Consider the following 20,863-nt stretch of genomic DNA (forward strand, 5'->3'; position numbering starts at 1 on the left):
GGTTTTCTTAGCAAAGATACTGGAGTGGTTTGTTATTTCCTCCTGAGGCAAAGAGGGTTAAGTGACTTGTTCAGGGTCACAATACTAGTAAGTGTCTGAGGTCACATTTGAACTCAGTTCTTCCTGACTTTAGGCGGGGCACTCTTATCCACTGTTCCCCTCATTGTCCTAGCTGTCTTATATAAGACAAATGATTTTAAAAGCTAGGTTCCTCTTTGTTTGTTGACTGGTTTTTTTTTTTGCTTTGATAAGTTTAAATCTTATTTTGAATTTTAATTATTAAATAGTATTTATATAAATTAAATTTATATAAATATTCCTATAAATTTAAATATAGATTTATATATGCATATAAATTTATATAAATTAAAAATTATTAAATATTAAATCTTTATTCCAAACTTTATTTGAAGTTGTGCTGTTCTGAAGATACCCACAGCTTGCTCACCTACAAATCTTATCCATTTAAATTGGCCAAGTTAGGTATTTCCCCTTTTTGTGACAGTTTTATCTTCTGTCTTCAAGAGAGGTTCCTACTTGGGTTTTGGAATTGAAAATAGAAGATATTTTAAATTATCTAGTCCTCTTCCCCATTTTACAGATAAAGAAACCTCCAGAAACTGCTGGGCAAATGCTACACTTGGGACAGTAGCTTTTTAAAAATTCAGCAGACATTATTTCTTAGCATGAGACTCTGCAAGGGGGTGCTACAAGAGAGTAGAGAAAGATGAGTCCAGAAAGGTGGCTGGGACCAGGATATGAAGGGAATTCAAATCCAAACCGATATTGGATCCTCTGGGCAAGGAGGGAGCCACTGGAATTTAAGCACTTTAGTAACATGGTCAGGCCAGCACTGAAGGAAAATGGCCTTGGTATGGAAGATGGTCTGGAGTCAGGCAAAGAGATGAATTAAGTGCAGGTCAGAAGTGGTGAGGGACTGAACTAATGCAATGCTTGGTGACTAAGGAGAAGTATGAAACATGCTGGGAGGTACAAACAGCAAGCTTAGGCCATTGGATGGATGGATGGAAAAAGGGAGAGAGAAATAAACCTGGGAGAAGAAAAGATGGTAGTACCCTTGAAAGAAGTAGGAATTGCAGAGGAGAGGGTGAGTGTGGGGGAAGCTGAGTTCTGTTTTGTGCATGCTGGGGTTGAGAAGTCTATGAGACATCTATTTTGAAATGTCTACTAGGCAGATGGTGATGCAGAACCAAGACTCAGGAGAGAGGCTGGGCCTGGATAGATAGATCTGGGAGTCTTCTTCATAGACATGATAATGAATGAAATCCGTTAGAGACTGTGTAGAGAGAAGAGGACTCAGGACAGAGCCGTGGGTCATACTCAGAGTCAGTGGACATGGTATACATGATGAGCCAGAAAAGGAATCTGAGGAGAAGTCATCAGACAGACAGGAGAACCAGGAGAGAGATGTGTCATGAAAACCCAGGGGAGAGAGGGTAGAAGAGGGTGGTCAATGGTGTCAAATGCTTCTGAGAGGTCATAAAGGACAAGGAAAAAGACCCTCAGATTTGTCCATTAAGAGATAAGAATAGTACTTCAGAAAGAGCAGTTTCCATTGAGTGATTAAATTGAAAGACAGATTGCAAAGGCTTAAGAAGTGAGTAAGAGGAGAGGAAATGGAGGCAACAGGGATAGACAGATGTTTCTAAGAGTCTAAGAAAGGGGTGATAGATTGTAGGAATGGCAGGTAGGAATGAAGAGCTGGACAGCTAGGTGCACAGAGTTCTGGGCCTGAAGTCAGAAAGACTCACCTTTCTGAGTTCAAATCAGGCCCTGGACACTTACTAGCTTTGTGCCCTGGGCAAATCACCTAATGCCATTTGCCTCAGTTTCCTCATCTGTAAGATGAGCTGGAGAAGGAAATGCAAACCACTGCAATATCTCTGCCAAGTAAACCCCAAATGGAGTCATGAAGAGTGGACACGAGTGAAACAAATAAACAATAAATAAAACAGAAGGCCAACATTGCCTTTTACTGTGAAGAAGCAATTACATTCCAGCTGGCCAACACAAATTAGCACTTTGGGAGTATTCGTTTAATAATTAAGCAATGAGTTTGAAATACTTACATGACTTGAATCCACAGGGTCAAAGATCAGCACAGTTAGTAATTTGCTTTCTGTCCATTAAAGAAAACAAACTGAATAACTTGGGATAAAAATGAAAAAAGAATTTAATCTTGATTTGTTTTACATCTTTTTTGTTTGTTTTGATGCACCCTAGGATATGCTGAGAACATGCAAAAATCTAGAGTAAATATTTTGTACGTATGGCACAGAGAGAGAACAATAAATCTCTGTAGACAGAGGGCAGAGAGCACAGATACACCAGTGGTTTCCAAAGAAGGACTGTGGCCTCCCAGGCAGAAGACAATTGGAGGGAATGCAAGAAGAAAATAAGCTCCCAGGGCATCCCTACAGAGACAAAGAGGTTTGGCAGAAGCTATTTTCCCTCTCCCTCTCCACCTCTTTTCCAGGGCTGCCCTGCAGGACCAGCAAAAGGGACAGACAGACTGAACCCAAGCTTTGGGAAGGCAGACGGAAGCAAGAGAGAGGCTGAGCCAGCAGCCTGAGGAGCAGAGGCACCTTGCAATGAGCTGGAGCCCAGAGGGTAGGAGAGAGTGCACATTCGAGTTGCTTGAGGAGCTTGGCACAGTCAGGGAGAATAGCAGTGCCAGAGAAGGCAATGCCATACATGAGGACCAGTAGGGTCCTCTCTTGCTGGCTCTCTTCTTTCCCACCTCCCTCCAAAGACTGGGGCAGAAGGTGACAATCAACCAGCCAACACTCATCAATAACCTACTATGTGCTGGGCACTATGATGGGCTCTGAGGGTACAAAGTGGAAATTCCCTAAGTGTCACGCTCAACTCCCCAGCATCTCTCCCCCTTCCTATTGTCAAATTAGTTGCCAGGCTCTGTCATTTCTATCTTAGGAACCCTCATATGCACCACCTTCCCTTCTCCGACACTGCTACCAGCCTGGTGCAGGCTGCATCAGCTCCTGCCTGGCTGGCCCCAGGAAAGAAAGGGAAGTAAGATGGCATTCAGTGGGTCAATGTCAAGTTCACCTGGGAAAGACCCTGCTCCAGCCACCACAGGAAAACAGCGACCACATCTGCTATTTCTGGCACATAGCACATGCTTAATAGATGCTTTATCTAGCGAGCTAGCTCCAAGTAAAATCATGTAATAAGTCTATGAACTTTTACTTCATTTTTTTATCTAACATCAAGTACTTTGGATTCAATTTAGATCTGAAGCCATACCTTGTTCTTTTATGTTAGGAAATATCAGAGGATTTAATTATACCAACCCCACCCCCACACACACACAATAATACAATAAAATATTGATACATGAATACACATAAAAATGGAATTGACATATCTTGCCTATTAGTTTTCAGTATTAAAAGTTTCTATAGAGAGACTACCAATTGAAATTCCTTGTACTTTAATGTAGTGCTCCTTCAGCTTCAAATATATGTATATAAGTGCAATTAACCCAATCAGCCAATTAAGTCAACCAACAAAGATTTTTTTTTAAAGCAATTGGGTTTAAGTAACTTTCTCAAGGTTACATGGCCAGGTGTTTCTGGGTGGTGCTAAGTGTCTGAGCCCGGATTCGATCCCCAGGTCATCCCAACACTGGGGCCAGTGCTCTTACTCACTGTGCTACCTGGCTGCCCCAACCAACAAAGATTAATTGATCACAAACATTTATATGCTTAGAATGATCCTTGGTATAGGAAATACAAAAAGAAAGTCTAAGTCATGGTCCTCTTGGCCATCATGAAGTTTCTAAGTTATCTGGGGAAGTACAGATGACAGCCATGGAACAGGAGCATGTAATTAGGTACAAAGCTGGGGAGGTAGCCTGGCTTGGGGGGAATAGCACTAACTGAGCAGCCAGGTCTACCTTGGTTCGGCCACTGACTGGCTGTGTACCAGGCGGGCAAATCCCCCAACACCAATGGTCTCCTCATCTATAAAATGAGGGTGTTTGACTAGATGATCATTAAGCCCTCAGCTCTAAAATTCTGTGTCCCTTTTCTGTGTAAAAGGATCAAGAAGGGCTGGAGTTCTAAGACAAAGGTCCTTGGAGGGGCTTCACAACATGAGTCCTGAGGGGTCTGTGAGATTTCTCTAGCCAGATTTATAAACCTAGAGAGGAAGCACAGAGAAGGTAATGAGTGTGACATGCTCACAGGATAGGAAAAACCATGCTAACTAGAGGACAGAGTGGGTATGGGGGGGGACGATAAAAAAATTCAATAGGGTTGTGGCAGGGCCCAATTTTACTGTTCTAAAAAGATAGGCTGAGCAATCTGGACATCGACATCATCAGAAAGGGTAAGTCATTGAAGACTTTTGAACAGAGACTTGAAAGATGGCCCTGCAGGGGAACCCATACTGGAACAAGAATTGCCTCTACCACAGTGGACAAGTGTGTTCCCCCAGCCTTTGCTTCACGAATAAGGAATCTAAAATTTCATCTTGTTAAATGCAACCCAGTGTTCAAACCTGCCAAGATCTCTTTGATGCTTCAGCAGAGACATCCACGAGAATGAAGTTGGTGTAATTCAAGTATGAGGTAATAAAAGTCAGAAAGAGGGAATGGCAAATAAAAGTATTTTCAAGGCAGAATCAACAAATCTCCATGATGGGCTGGTTAGAGATAAGGAAGGGGAGGAATTACTTAATTACTTCATCTCCAAGAATCACAAGATTTTAGACATGAAAGGGACATTAGACATCACTTAGTTCAAACTCATCCTTTTGCATGAGGAAATTAATGTTCAGAGAAGCATGAGGTAGCTAGATGGCACAATGGATAAAGCACTGGGCCTGGAGTCAAGAAGATATGAGTTCAAGTCCAGCCTCAGGCACTTACCAGCTAGGGAAGTCACTTAACCTCAAGTGTAAAATCAATGGAGATAATAACAGCACCTGCCTCACAGGGTTATTGTGAGAACCAAATGAGATAATATTTGTAAAGTGTTAAGCACACATAGCAGACACCTAAAAAAATAAATAAATAAATACTTGTTCCTGGCCCTAGGGGTGGCCAGGTGGCTCAGTGAGTAAGAGCGCCGGCCCCAGTGTTGGGATGACCTGGGGATAGATTCCGGGCTCAGATACTTAGCACCACACCCAGAAATAACTGGCCATGTAACCATGAGCAAGTTACTTAACCCCAATTGCTTAAAAAAAAAATACAATGTGATTTCTTCCTTGTAGCAGCCCTTATGAACTAATAGTACTCTCTTTTTTCCTAGGAATTTTCCTAGGAACAAAGTAAAGATTGGGATCTTGTACGATTTTCTCCAGTTTCTGTAACTAGAAAACAATAACATTCCAGCAAAGTTAATATTAGCATAAGACATTAAAATAATGAAAAATCTCAGATAATGGGAAAGTATACTACATAATCCAAAGCCTTAACTACTTACTGTCAACAACTCTATCAACTTTGTCAACAATTTTGTCAACAACATTCTAAAAAACTATCTTAAATGAGAAAAAGTTGGATAATTTTTGGTTTGAAATAAAGCTCGCCTCTGAAAGTCTGTTTTAATATCAATAAATATCTAAACAGCATTGAAAAGTGTCATCAACATTAGGTTATCCCCACATCTATGGTTATTGTATAGAAAGAACTATTATTTTCATCTAACACAGCAAATTCCATTCTATAAAACACAAGCAATCCCAAATCTTTTGCTCATAATAAGATATATTTGAACACTAAAGGGAGAAAATACTCTTGATTAATCTTGGAGTTGCGTATAAGTACAGCGTGTACATAAAAGTACCATCACTACATATTTACCAGCCACTGCCCTCTATATATTAATTTAAAACATTTCAACCAGTAAAAACTGGACTTGTTCCATATACCATAAGGTATGCATCTTCAAAGTTTCCTTGAACTTAGGAAGAAGCTGTTTGTTATCGTGATGCATATCAGTGTTTCTTACAAAAACTTTTCCACTTCCAGTCTCTATATATACTTTAGGGTGTGTTGGAGTTTGCCTTGTATAATAAGTGATACAGGACATCTAAAACCATTTCATAAGACACTGAGCATAATAACTTTCCAATGACAAAGAATTATAATTATGATTTCCTTGCTTGTATGACATATCTTTGGTTACATGCATCATTTTTGTGGATACTAAGTCCTTAGTTGGAAATGAATTTTCCAATCATAGCAGTGTTCCTATGAAAAACTGTAAGCAGTTTGTAACAATTAATTTTGCAATGTAATTTTTGATGATACTACATGACGATACACCATTTAAAATCACTATCTCTAAAGATTCAGAATCATGACTCAAGAAGCAATGGAGAAATGCCTGATGCATTATTATTAGTAATGGTTTATACATAAAAAGCAGGGTAATCATTGTCATTCAGGACACGTATACCTAGAAGAGCAGCAGTACAAATCGTGTTGCCAAAGTATGGGATAAGAAGAATAATTAGTGTACTCTACTGAGGGAGGCCAAAGGAGGGCTCCCAATGTGTTGGGGAGATCCCCTGTAGAGACTTGAAGGCTAAGAGAGGGACACAGGTAAGAACTGTGGAGGTTGAGAAATCATGGATGGGGTATACTTTATTTCACCCATTTAAGAAGTAAAGCATATTTCAAGAAAGGTAAGGACATCTTGAATCACAGAACATGAGACCTGGATGGGGCTTTAGAAGACCAGCATCTTGAGACTAGAAGTAACTGAGGCCTAGATAATAAGGCTAAATAACTTGGGCCTGAGGTCACAAAGCTCCTGGAGGTGCTGGGCCTCCAGCTCAATGTCTCAAGTGACAGACAATCAGTCCTCTCAATCTGTCTGCTTTTTAAAAATTTCAGTCTTTCGAAAAACGTGCATGGACATACACATGTACCCACTCACAGGTGCCCTACCTATACAAAATGCAATGAGGTGAAAATGTAATGAGAATTGATGTTACAGTAAACTGTGAACTATATTGTTCCCATAGCAAGAAAAATTTCACCACTAGACTTAAAAAATCTATAGGACATCATACTCCAAAGAAACAAAAACAAACTTTGGAAACTCCATTGCTTCAGTTATTGACTATTAGTGAATATATATTATAGGAACAATTAAGAATTCAATGGAATAAATTACAGAACTTTCCATTTTAAGACTGCATGGAAAGCACTGCTCCTTACTACAAAATCCCATCTTTTTAGGGCACATATTCTTCTGGTGATACCATATGATGGCAGAATCATGAAATAACATGATCTCCAAAGAGTAAAAACTGAGGGGAACCCAAAGGATAATGAAAAACGTGAAGTGGTAGGCCACAGATAGGGGCACAGGAAGCAGACAGAAGTAGAGAAGTAGTAGGGAATTTTGTCTAGACACAGGGATTCGTAAATACCTGGCTTTCCAGTCTCCCAGTAAGGATGAACTAATTCTGGATTTCAACATAGCTACAGCATCCCAAGATGATGGGGTATGAACATTAAACACAAGTAGGAGAAATCCTCCATGTGGAACACATACATGACTCCCAGTCTGAGGTCCTGGAAGCACAAAAAGAGAAGTCCTTTGCTACCTTCAGGCCTTGAGCCTCAGGACCTGCGGCAGATGTGAGTGTCCTTTATATTAGACCCCCTATTGCCTCTGAGGCCCCAACCATCTTATCCTTCTGGGACATCCCAAGAAAACAGACAAAGGCAACATATAATATGGAGATTGGGTCCATGATCCCTCCACAGAGAGATTTATAGGAAGATTTTATAGGAAGACATGAGAATCACATGGGATAGGGAATACTGCCAATGCACTGATGGAAAAAATGACCACACCATTCCAGCCAAGAAAAGTGGGAAGAAAGCCAACTGGCCTGAGAGTCAGAAGACCTGGGCTTACTCTATCACACACATCTCTTTCACTAAGCACTGTGACCTTGAGCAAATCCCTTCACCTCTCTGGTCCTCAACTTTCTTGTGTATAAAAAGAGGGAAAATGGATTAGATTTCCAAGGTTCCTTTCAACTCTGAAATTCTATGGTTTCCATGACTCAGAGTAATTCTCTGCTTCTTGTGTTATTTAATAAAATATAAGTTAAAAACCAAGAGCATAACATTTAAATAACAAGATGTCCACTGCAGAAGAGCTCTAAAATCCAGCTTCCCTTGAATACGGAGATAAATGATAAGCTATACTGTTCCATACTCTCCTTAAAGCGACTAGGTGGTGCAATGGATAGAGCACAAGGGCTGGAGTCAGGAAGACCAACGTTCAGATCCAGCCTCAGACATTTACTTGCTGTGTGACCCTGGGCAAGTCATTTAACCCTGTTTGCCTCAGTTTCCTCACTTGCCAAACAAAACCCAAATGGGGTCACCAAGAGTTGGACGTGCCTAAAATGACTAAACAACAATGAAAATTCCCTTTAAATGCTACTCTAAAAGAAACCAAAAGTACCTTGAAACATTAATCCTGCATCACTGCACTCTTAAACCAGCAGCTACCAGTTAGGAGTAGTAACAAAAGTAGTTTGTACTAAAAGTTCCAAAGAACCCATTTCATATGACCTCCAACATTCTGAGAATATAATGGGCTACTAAAGATTTAGTATCCGATATAGTAAGCAAATAACTACTGACATTCCTGTAGCACTGCTAAGATGCTGTGGCAAATGGAATGATCAAAATAGACAGAAAGCTACCAAAAGGCCCATGTTTTCTAGGTTCTCACAGGTGGGATTGTGAATAACCATTTATTTTTATACCAACAATGTGCCAACTAACTTTCCAACAATGTTTTTCAAAAACCAAATATCCTTTTAACTTGAATTGTGTCAAATATTAACTTTAATATGGCTTGGACAAAACCAGTTTCTAACCTGCACAGACTGTCCTCAGAGGGCTATTGCCCTATCATAAATGCCCTGTAAAAACAGCTGGACAGCAGCTGAAGTTAACCTTGTCTTCATCTGGAGAGTAAGATCAACAAATGCCAGCTCCACAATATTACACTGACATAGTTTAGACATGGACATTACATCAAGAAGGAAAAAAAGGAGGTAAAATGTAAGCCTATCAACCATTCTAATCCAGTTCATCTGTTCCTTAAGATCCAAATTAAGCTGACATAATAGAAATGACTTTCCCCTTACACTTTAAAACTGAGTACTTTCCCTCTTGAAAAAATATGGTATATAACTTACCCGAGGACAAGGCTAAGGAAAGTTCCTAAGGATACTGCATATCCCACGACTTAGATCTGTGTGATTTTCTTGAAAGTTCTCCTGTGAGACAATGCTGAGGGGAGATGCACATGTCACTTACGCTACATGAAGCAAAGGCACTGTGGCAGAACATGGAACATGATCCAACAGGGAAAGAGGCTCCTCACCTTTTCTTCTACACCTCTTCCCTAAAGCCTTAGCTCAGAAGCTTATCTCCATGCCTCTATTTGACTCAACTCCTAATAATAATAGTTGACATTTATATAGAGTTTACTATGTGCCAAACACTGGGCTACAGGACTTACAAATATTACCTCATTTGATCCTCACAACAACCCATGAGCCCCATTTTACAGGTGAGTAAACTGAGGCAAGCTCACATAGCTGGCTGAATCTGACCCCTTGGGCCAGAGCTTCATCCACTGCACCATCTCGCTGGTCAACTTGAAGAGGAAAGTAAAACCAGAGAAAAGAATGATTTTTATAACACAGATGAGGTCTAAGGGCAAAGGGACTTCTTCAAAGTTAAAGAAATAAGTACAGTTTCTTTGGGACTGTCTCTATACATTCTCAGCATGGGGCTTTCCTTCAGGCCTAGTGACCAAAGCTTGTTTGTTCCCACTCATGCTTTTGAAATCTCACCATCTGGGACAGGATTCTTGTTGGCCTTTGGCTGGTACAGCAAATCTGTTCCTTGCTAATGCCTCATAAATTTACTCAACTGCAATGTGATTAACATTTACATAAACTTTTCTTTCACAGCTCTATCCCACCCTGGATGTTTGTCTCCATGGAGCACTGCCATCAACCTAGGTCCTCATAGAACCACTGCGGGGGAGGACCCCACAAATACTTACCAACCTGAACAAGCTCCTCTCAGAAAAGTAAAGCTGACATTTTCTCACTTGCCATTCTTTTAAAAATACTAACTTAAAAATATAAGATTTGATAACATTTATTTAATAAAGTATAAGCCAAAAGCTAATTTTTAAAAACTATGAAACTTTCCTGATCTAACCGTAGTCTACAATATTTACCTTACATTCAATTCCTAAAGAATTTATAATTTTGCCTTTCAGAACCAGAAGAGGAAATAAAGAAGCCTTGAATAATCTGTCCTAAGGAGTACAAGTTGCCCCAAAGAAGAGGAACCATCTCACTTTTGTTTTTAAATCTCCCAGGCCTGCCCTCATGCCTTGAAAAGAGAGTAGATGTGGAATGGGTTTGTTGACAAGAAAATAGTAACAGAGCTAGTTAATGGCTGAATTAGTGCTGGAATCCAATACTCTAAGGACCTACAGCTCAGAGGAAACATGTAATAAATGCTTCTAGAATGAAGCAATTTAATAATTGCTTGATTTAATGAAAGTACAAAAAAAAGTTGGCTTTTTTGTTGTTGAAAAAAATCCAGTTAAGTAATAAGTATATTTTTCTTCCAGAAAAGTCTGGAAGAAAAATTTTCTCTTATTTCTTTGGAGGAAAATTAATTAATTAATAATGACAGAGTTTGACTAAGCCCAAAAGAGAAGAAGCACAACTTCCCTGGCAGAAATGTGGAACGTTGCATAGACATCAGACCCAACTAAAATGTTCGTTGTATTGAACCACTCCTTTTCCCCTTTCTTTTTATTCTTTGTCATAAGGAGGAGTGGTCACTGGATGGGATGGTAGGGATATATCCAAGAACAAATTTGATGTAGAAACAAAAGACACAAGGAAAATTTTTAACATTTTATAAGGAGTAAATTAATTACCTATAAGAGCAAAACACATATTAGATTATCTTATAATTTACAGGACAGAGATCATCCCCACAGCATCACAGTGTAATGAAAACAGTCTAGACCTGGAATCAGGAGACCTGGTTCAGATCTTGCCCCAGATATAGCACCCTGTCATATCATGGGGAAAATCACTTAGACTTGTTGAATCTCAGTTTCCTTATCACTCAAATGGAGGTAAGAACGTCTGCAGTACCTTCCTCACAGGGCTGTTATATCTAATGAGCTAATGTATTGTAATGTACTATAGAAATATCACCTAGTAGTGGTAGCATATGCTTTTCTTCAACTACTTCAACTTTTCTGTGTGAACAATTAGGCCAGAAGCCGTAAAAAGATGTATCAATGCAAAAACCGAATAAATACAACTAAAGAAAAAGACATTGCATAGAGCTAGTTTGGGAGGGAGGGCACCAGCACTTGAGGGATCAGGAAGGGCTTCATGCAGAAGATGGTGCTTGAGCTATATCATAAAGGAAGATAGAAACTCTTTATGGTAAAGGTAAGGAGGAAAAGCATCCCTGGCGTGGGGACGCCAGTGCAAAGGCACTGAGATAGGAGTTCGGGTATTGTATATGAAGAAGAGACAGAAGGTACTACCTACCTTGTCAAATAAGATGGGGCATATGAAATTTAATTGCAATTCAATTCCACAAGCATTCACTTGTACTTAACGTACAAGACACTGGGTATACAAAAGGCAAAAACTAAGCTGGCCCTAACCTCAAGGAGCCTACATTTTGCTGGGGGAAAAAAAATTGTCTACAGAAAAGTAAACTCAAAGGACATATGAAATTACAGAACGTAAAGTCAAGAAGCAACAGCACTAAAGAGGGGGAGAAGGGGAGAGACGGATCAGCAAAGTTACTCTGTGGGAGGGGGCATCTCAGCTGGGTTTCATGGGCAGCTCAGCCTTTACGCATCAGACATAGGGAGAACACTGCCATTCTGGACCATGAGAACATCCACTAAGGGGCCCAGTATTGACTGGGGAGTGGGTGAGTGCACACTCTGATGGCCCACTCTGTCAGGGTTTCCTATTCTACTCTGGTCATCCCCTTGCCTCTGCCTAGCTGTGAAACCCTCCAGCACACCAGACCTACACACCATGCACTGGGAACCTTAACTGGCATAGCTTTGGAACTCCAACTCACAAACTCTCTTGCCCACTATAGCTAGTGGACATGGTTCCCATTTCATGCCTGGTGCACATCTCCTGCCCCTTTCTACGTCTTGCTCTGAGAACCAAAATTAAATCAATACTGACATTGCCACTGAGAAGGGCATTTCAATCAACGCCTTGTGATTCCAAAGAGCTTGACATTAGTAAAGAACCAGTAAAAGGGATTGAGAAGGAATAGGTGGACAGATGGGGGGGGGGAAATAAGGGGAGAGCAGTGTCATAAAATTCTAGAAAGAAGAGAATTTCCAGGAGGAAAGGGTGAACAATGATGTCAAATGCTACAGGGACATGAGGATTGAGAAATGGGCTTTAGATTTGACAACTTAAAAAATCAATGGTTAACCTCAGAGAGAGTTGTTTCAATTGAATGATGGAATAATAAACCAGACGGCAGAGAGTTGAGAAGACAAGGAGAGGGGAGGAATGGAAGCACCCAGTAAAGGTAAATTTCTCAAAGAAATTAGCCAAGAAAGGGAGTTAACTAGGAAAATGCCTAGTTATAGGAAGGTCCTTTAGGATGGAGAAATCATATAGGCATTTTGTAGGGATCAGGGAAAGAGCCCATAGATAAGGAAAAACTCAAGATAAGAAAAGAGTATGGATGATAATGAGTCTAATTTGCTGGAAAAGTCCAGAGGAGATGGGATAATAATAATAATAATAATAATAATAATAATAATAATAATAATATAGCTCTGCCAAAGAGAAGAAAGACATTTTCATTAGAGACTGTGTAAAGAAGGTAAGTGATGAAAGATGTTAGAATGACGAAAGATGAGGAAAGGAAGAAAGTGAGCTTTTAGCAAAAGGTCTCAATTTTTTTAGTGATGAAAAAAGCAAAGTGTTTGACTAAGTGGGAAAGAAGTGCTGTGGTGGGTATAAGGGGAAGTGAGAAGGTTTGGAATAGCCACTGTAGGAAATGGGAAAGTGAATCAATTGGAGAAGAATAGAATGTTTGCCTTGTTGTAGTGAGGAAGCAATTGAGATCAGACAATGTAAATCTGTAGTGGACCCCATCAGTGTGGTTTTCTTAACTCCACTATGTACTAGGCACTGGATTAAACACTGAAACACAAAGAAAAGGAAAGGAAAAAGAATCAAACAGAAAAAAGCGGGGCCTTGCTTTCAAGGAGTTCACAGTATAATGGAGGAGATAATGAGCAAACAAGTACCTGTAAACAAGCTACATACAGGATACACTGGAGACAATCTCATGAGGAAGGCACCAGCATTAAGCGGAATCAGGAGTGAAAGAAGGAAGGGTTTTGACTGAGGCTTGAAGGAATCCAGGGAAGTCAGGAGAAGGAGATGAGAGAGAGTGTACCCAAGCACAGGGGCCAGTCAGTGAAAAGACCCAATGCAGGGATATGGAGTATCAGCAAGATGGCAAGATGGCGAGAGTAACTGGGAGCTGGTGTTTGGCAATACGACAGGGGGGCAAGGGATTCCAGAGTAGAAGACAGTGAAAGCTGAGCTGGTTCCCCAAAGGATCAGAACAGTCTGTAAAAGTGTGCAGCCAATGCAAGGGTGATATCCTGGGAAAGAAGAGAGACATAGAGGGAATGGAGATCATAGTGAAGATGAAGAATAGGTTTCAGGTCTGAAGGTACAGGGGGAAATGGAAAGTTAAAATATTACTATCAGATAATACTGAAGTTTAGGAGAGAGGGAGTGGGACATTTGTAGGTGAGGGCAACATAAAGATATGATTATCTCTGAGTTGGAATGGAGGGACAGGTCACAGGAGCTGAATAAACTAAGAAGATAGGAAATTAGGGCATTTGAAGAAGCATCGATCTATATGCTAAAATCTAGTACAAGGCAAAAGATGGGGAAGAGAGAATGACTATGAGCCACACACTGACCTCACTGAAGAAGGAAGGAGTGTGTCTTGAAGGTCAATGGAGAGCGCCACCAGGACCTGGACTGGTGACCATTGTGGAGAGCGTAAACCTTAAAGGAGGAAAGGCTAATGAGGAAAGGGGGTAAATGGAGAGTGGCAATGGCAATGGGGACTGAGGGGCATTCTGACTCTCCTGCCATGACTGGCCTCGTGGAGAGAAAAGAGTATTGTGCTTATCCCTTCTCCTCCTTCACCCCTCAACTGGTAGCCTAAGGAGCAGCAGGAGAATGAAAGTTTGATAGGGTAAGCAAAAGGCATGGCTTCTGTCCTCTGATAATACCATGAATAATTAAGATAGTAAGTCCAAGAAGAAAGTGACTGATTGCCTGTCTAGCAGCCCCAACTACATTTCCCTTCGAGGCGAATACAAAACCGTTAGAGTAGTAGCAAAAGACTAATTGATGATATGGGTCCCTGGAATGAAGTGAAACACACCAGAAAATCAGCAGGGTGGGGAACCCCAAGTTTGTTTCCTTTCTGAGGAAAGGTGAGATCCTCATGGTGCTGCTATGACTCTGAGGAAGTACTGCATAGGCCAAAGGAGGAAGGTGAGATTCAGAGAAAGGATGAAAACTGTATATACTTTTCAGGGGTTGTTGTGAGACCTTCATGTTGTTTACAAATCACCAGTGGGGTGAAATTAAAAGTACCTTACGCCTAACATGGGCATTGTTAGCTGAATACTCTTTATAAAAATTATGGACCCATTTAGCCCACATCTGTGAAGGTCCAGATATGCGCTATATATTCAAGAAATATTCTAAGATTTCCCAGAGGCTACTCTTTTGGTCGGGGGGGCAGGGATGATGGGTAAAATATGACTCAAAGACAGCGACTAGGATGTTAACCCCAAGACGGGACCTGGCCCACATAAATCCAGGCCTTGGGGTGTGACAGATCATAGACAGTCTCCACCTAAACCCGTGGTCTGATGCCTCCCTAAGCTCCAGAAGCACTGTGGGTTCTCAAAGTATATGCAAGTGAAGCACAAGCTCTGGCAGGTCCTACACCATTCTGGCAAAACTCTTCTGAGTATGGGCTGGCAATGGCCTAGACATCTGACATCTGAGTATCAGGTGAAGTAACTTCAAAGACACTCATGGCAAAAGGGTTAAAGGTTTGGTTTCCTCATAATGAAGATTCTTTTTTTTTTTTTTAAGTAATAGGGGTTAAGTAACTTGCTCAAGGTTACACGGCCAGTTCTTTCTGGGTGTGGTGCTAAGTATCTGAGCCCGGATTTGATCCCCAGGTAAGAGCCAGTACTCTTACTCGCTGAGCCACCTGGCTGCCCCCATAATGAAGATTCTTGAAAACAAAATTCATATTAAGCCATCTACTAAGGCTTGGAGAAGTTGTGGGTAGGACCAATGGAGAGTATTCACATGAATAAAATCCCAGATCCTTGGAAATACTGTAGCAATAACAAATATAAAACTGAACACAAACATTTGCTCAATTGTCAAAATCAAATAAAAAAATTAACCTTGATGATGAAAAAATAAAAAATGATAGAGACTTAATATGCAGAGAATGAAGTGTAATCCTGTACTGTTACATGTTTGGAAGACTTAAATCTATTTTATTGCCTTAGTGCAGAAGCATATTGGGATGGTATTTTAAATTCAGTCCCATTTCTTCTCCCAGAATTGGGGCTGTGTAGGGATGGGATGGGGTCAGCAGCAATAATAAGCTTCAATGCTGAGGTTTTGAAGAAGGAACAATATCCAAGGAATTATAGAGTACTGTGGAATAAGATGGTTCTTTTACAAGCAATCCTACTTTTATAGTTTTTCCACTTTTAAGTCCTTCAATAAAGCTGCCAAAGATCATGAGCATTCTGTCCAATTTTAAGTACTCTTTGCAGGTGCTATTTAATATTAGTTCCCTTTATCCATACCCCTTGTGCAAGGGGCAGGGTGGTGGTGGGGCTGAAGTGTGACTATTGGTGAGTGAGATGACCAGGTGAAAGTATTATATGAGTGTGAGGTAAAGATAAAGGTGGGATTAAGGTTATTATACTTGTAGAGTATACAAAGAAGCCAGGGAAGGTATTAAGTCTACCTTTCTAATACATATGTAATGCGGGGAGTAGCCAATGAGGGCCCAGTTCCTAAACCATGTTTTCTGCCTGCTGCATATCCATGCTGAAGCTTGAAAGGCAAGATAGAAGGGTCAGGGCCATTTCCCTCCTTGATTCAGAGCACCTACTTCATGATGACGAGAACCCTTACTAATTGCTTGATGAGCCGAAATTGAGTATGCCTACAAAAGCCTCAGACTAAAGACTTGCTTTCCTAGAAGTTTCTGAGACAAGAGGAAGAAGCCCTACTGTGGGATTCCAGACTGGAAGGTGCCTTGAGCTCCCTTTCTCACCCAGCTGCCATGTGACCGTGAACCCATGACACTGCTGTTTTCTGTCTCTGTCCTATTTATCTTTCCTGATCTTAGGTGAATAAGTATTTGAGATGAAACAGAACAGAGTATGACCTTGTGACCTTCAAAAAGCTCTAGGAACTGGAGTCCATCACCAAGTCTGCAGATAGCCATGGCAGCCACACCCAATGAGGGGTGAGGATGGAGAAGTCTGACCTGATTAATTCAGCAGAGCAGCAGACTGACCTGACAACGTGGACACCCTGTTCTGCAAGCAAGGAAGCGTCATCCATTGGCTATACCACACTCCTGAGTGAACCAGATGGCTGAATAGTGGTAGTCAGTAGGTTAACAAGCATCTTATTAAGCATCTACTATGAATACCAGGCACTATGAGAAGCACCAAGGATACAAAGAAAGTCCATAAAGAAAAAACATAACAAGCCAAAAAAAGAAATCGTCCTGCTCTCAAGAAACCACAATCTCATGAGGTAGGCAATATGCAAACGATGAGGTACAAACAAAATACAGACAGGATCAAGTGGAGACGATCCACAGACACGAGGCACCAGCATTAAGGTGGATAAGGAAAGGCTTCCCGTCGAAAGTGGGATTTTAGCTGGGATTTAGAGGAAGCCAGGATACCAAGATGAGGAGGGAGAATGTTGCAGCTATGGGGGACAGCCAGTCCCTGGAGTCAGGAGAAGGAATATCTTGTGCAAGGAGGAGACAAGTGTTCCTGGATGGCAGAGTACAAGGAGTCAAAGAAGGAGCAGTGAGAAGGAACAGCAGGAGGTGCCCAGGTTATAAAGGGCTTTGAATATCTACGAATTTTATATTTGATCCTAGAGATGAAAAAGAGTCACTGGAGTTTACTGAGGAGAGTCAGACTTGTGCTTTAGGAAGATCAATTGATCACCCGAGGAGAGCAGGAAATGGATTGGGGAGAGCCTGGAGGCACTGACCCACCAGCAGGCTACTGAAATAGGGCAGGCAGCATCAGAAGAGGGAAAGAGGTGCATACTAAAACTACTGTGAAAGAAAAACTGACAGAATTTGGCAAGTGCTTGGATATGGGGAGTGAGAGAATGAAGAGTCAGAGATAACAGATAACACCTTGGCACCTGGCAGCTGGTGGTGCAGAGGACAGAGTGCTGGGTCTGGAGTCAAGAAGACCCGAAATCAAATTTGACCTCAGGCACTTACTGTGTGACCATGGGCAAGTAACTTTACCACTGTCTGCCTCAGTCTCTTCAACTGTAAAATGGGAGTGGTAATAGTACCTACCTCTCAGGATTGTTGTGGGGATAAAAAAAGATAATATTTGTAAAAAGCACTTAGCACAGTGCTCTGCACATTTTAGGTGCTAAATAATTGCTAGGTGTCCATATCATCATCACCTTTACACCTAGGTGGTAAGCCTGAGTAACTGGGAGGATTACAGTACCCTTGACAGTAAAGGAAAGTTGGGAAAAGCAGAAGCATTGGAGGGGAAGAGAGTGAGGTCAGCTTTTGTATGTTGAATTTAAGATGTTCATAGGACATCCAGTTTGAGACATCTAATAGGTAGTTGGAGAAGCAAGAATTAAAGTTAAGAGAAAGGTTAGGACTGGATAAGTAGATCTGGGAATCATCAGCAGAGAGATAATAAATGAATTCTTGAGAGCTAATGAAATCATCAAGTGAAACAGAGCAGAGAGAGAAGGGAAGAGGGCCCAAGTCAGAGCCCTGTGGGACACCCATGGTCAGCCAGTGTGACCTCTATGATCTAGCTAAGGAGACAGAGAAAGAACAATCAGACATGTAGGAGAAGAAGCAGGAAAGAGCAATGTCACAAAGCCTGAGAGGGAAGAGGGCGATTAAGTTACAACAGGATGAAGACAGAGAAAAGGTTATTTCACTTGGCAATTAAGAGATGATTAGCAACTCTGGAAAGAGCAGTTGCATTGGAATCGATGTTGATAGTGGCAGGGACCACTTGAAGTGCAAATCCAATCCCCAGGGACTGTGGTAGTAGAGGAGAAGGAGCCCGTGGTATCGGAGGCTTGGGCACTTCAGCTCTTACTATACCTTCCCAGGAAATATCTTTTGGAAAAACTAATTGACATTAAATGGTTCATTGATATTGAGGAGAGTCAATCACAAAGATCAAAATATTGGGGCAGTAATCACTGCTGATCACACTGAATAGTAGCTCATGAGGTACGGTATTAGAAGGCATACCTAACCCCTTCAACTTACTCAGAGAATTCTGAAAAAGAAAAAGTCTCGCTCTGGAACGCCATGCTGCCTCCTCGGTGAGGGCCATTTGGAAGAGAGGGAGCCCAGAGAATATTGCTAACCACCCATGAACCAGAGTGATTAATCCCCGGTTAGGGATTAAAAGGTACATGAGTGGTGATATAACAACAGGTACCAGAAGGATTATTCCTTATTACAATAATCTTTATTTTTTTTAAACTGCTTTCTTATACATTACCTCATGTAATCCTATAATTAAAGAGTTTTAGGATTAGATATTCACGAGAGTGAATTAATTTTTAACCGAAGAATGACTATTTTCACAGACTACTAGATTCCCAAAAATCTGTCTGCCCAATCTAGTTAACATGTGTTGAGAGAGACCAATGTAACAAAGGGAAGTACAGATTGGATAAAAATTGGTTCCGTATAATGCTCTGAGTAGAAACATAAGTCTAAATGACTTCTCTCTTTATGCTTCAGTTTAAACCCCCATCTTAAAAGCAAGATAATTCTACTTGCTTTTTGTTTAAAACTTTGTCAATAATATTTAATTTATATTACAAAACACTCCATGATTCCTGGATAAATGGCATTACAGAAGTTCAAAATCATTATTATCAAAACCAAGCAACTGACAAAAATCCTAAGGGCATTTGAAGCAAATCTTTGAGAAGCTTCGTTGAATCAATAACAATCGAGGAGTGCCACCTAATGTTCAACACAGATTTTGACACGTTGAAAAGTTGTCCAGTTTTTATAACCAGCACACAGCTACTGTTCATTTTAGTTCCATAATTTGGCTATAGGTAAAGATTTCACCAGCAAATGCCATAATCCAATATCAAAAATTTGAAATATAACTCTCTCAAAATGTGCTAGAAGCTGAAGACTATAAAAATAATTACCATTGTTTTCAAGGAGGTCCTTCAGTGCAGCAAAGAGAACAACAGAAAATAACTGTCAGTCTTCATGTTCTTTGTACAAACACTCAGAAGATAGAAAAGAAGGGGAGTAATCATGGATAGAAATACTTTCACTCATACTGTCTTTATATTGTCCCTCTTGGTCTACTCACAAGTTTATTTCTTAATTTCAAATATTTCCCCTTAGTGCTGAATAAAGGTTATAAAACTTAAAAAAAAAAGTTAACAGACACCTTTTTATGCCTAGACAGCATTCTCTTGCCCTTTCTCATTAAACTTATACTTATTTTCCTTTTTTGGAGGCAATGAGGGTTAAGTGACTTGCCCAGGGTCATAGAGCCAGTAAGTGTCTAAGGCTGGATCTGAACTCAAGTCCTCCTGACTCCAGGGCCAGGGTACTGTGCCATGTAGCTACCCCTAAACTTAAACATATTTTAAAATAACCTGATCTAAGATCATTTAGGATCACCTTCTAAACAACCTCCATTTACAATGAGCTTGGAATCATTTTCACTTCTGAAGAAAATATCAAGTTCAAAGAGTCAATCATGAAGGCTAATGGAGAATTTTATCAATGGTACAAGGGAATCAGAAGTGGACTGTAACTTAGGGAAGTAAAGAAACGAGCATTTATTCAGCACCTACTGTGTCCTGGACACTGTGCTATGAGCTTCACAAACACAACAACTCTGAGAAGTGGGTGCTATTGCTGTCCTCATTTTACAGATGAGAAAACTGAGGCAGTCTGGGTAAGTGACTAGCCCAGGGTCACACTGCTAGGAAGTCTCTGAGGCCAGATTTCCACTGTACCAACTTGCTGCTGCTAGGCAGAAAGGCCCTTAGAAACCATTCAGTCCAATATGTTCATTTTACAGATAAGGAAATTGAGGCACAGTTACAATGTGATCAGGAAATGATATGTTTACTATTCTTGCTTGACCATATTTTTGGTGAGGTCATTATTCCCTCCTAAAATGGTTAATTTTTGTAAAGACGCCATTTCTTTTCCATTCACATTCAGTAGTCAGCATACATCCATCATCTCTATTTTTGTAGTCAATAAACATTCGTTAGTCATCAGCACCAGGCACTGAGCTAAGCACCAGAGACACAAAGAAAAGCAGCTCAAGGAGCTCACAAACTAGGGCCAGAGATAGCACCCAGACAATCAGAGCTAATCCACACAGGGAAGGCATTAGAATTA

General features: G+C 40.7%; 1 protein-coding gene across 4 annotated transcripts in view; it reads right to left on the reverse strand.

The window, feature by feature from the left end:
* Positions 1-20,863, reverse strand: part of NME7 (NME/NM23 family member 7) — a 190,540-nt gene that overhangs the window by 161,414 nt on the left and 8,263 nt on the right. Inside the window, exon 1 of one of the 4 annotated variants that reach the window (XM_069094735.1) lies at positions 2,091-2,145. The exons of the other annotated variants lie outside the window; for them this stretch is intronic. The gene's annotated coding sequence lies outside the window, so the exon portion shown is untranslated. Of the gene's footprint in view, positions 1-2,090; positions 2,146-20,863 lie in introns of those variants that run through there. 4 annotated transcript variants of the gene reach the window in all.

This window comes from Petaurus breviceps, unplaced genomic scaffold, assembly GCF_028583685.1.
Source record: "Petaurus breviceps papuanus isolate PSGF00001 unplaced genomic scaffold, PetGlider_PUasm1.0 220, whole genome shotgun sequence".
Lineage (NCBI taxonomy): Eukaryota > Metazoa > Chordata > Mammalia > Diprotodontia > Petauridae > Petaurus > Petaurus breviceps.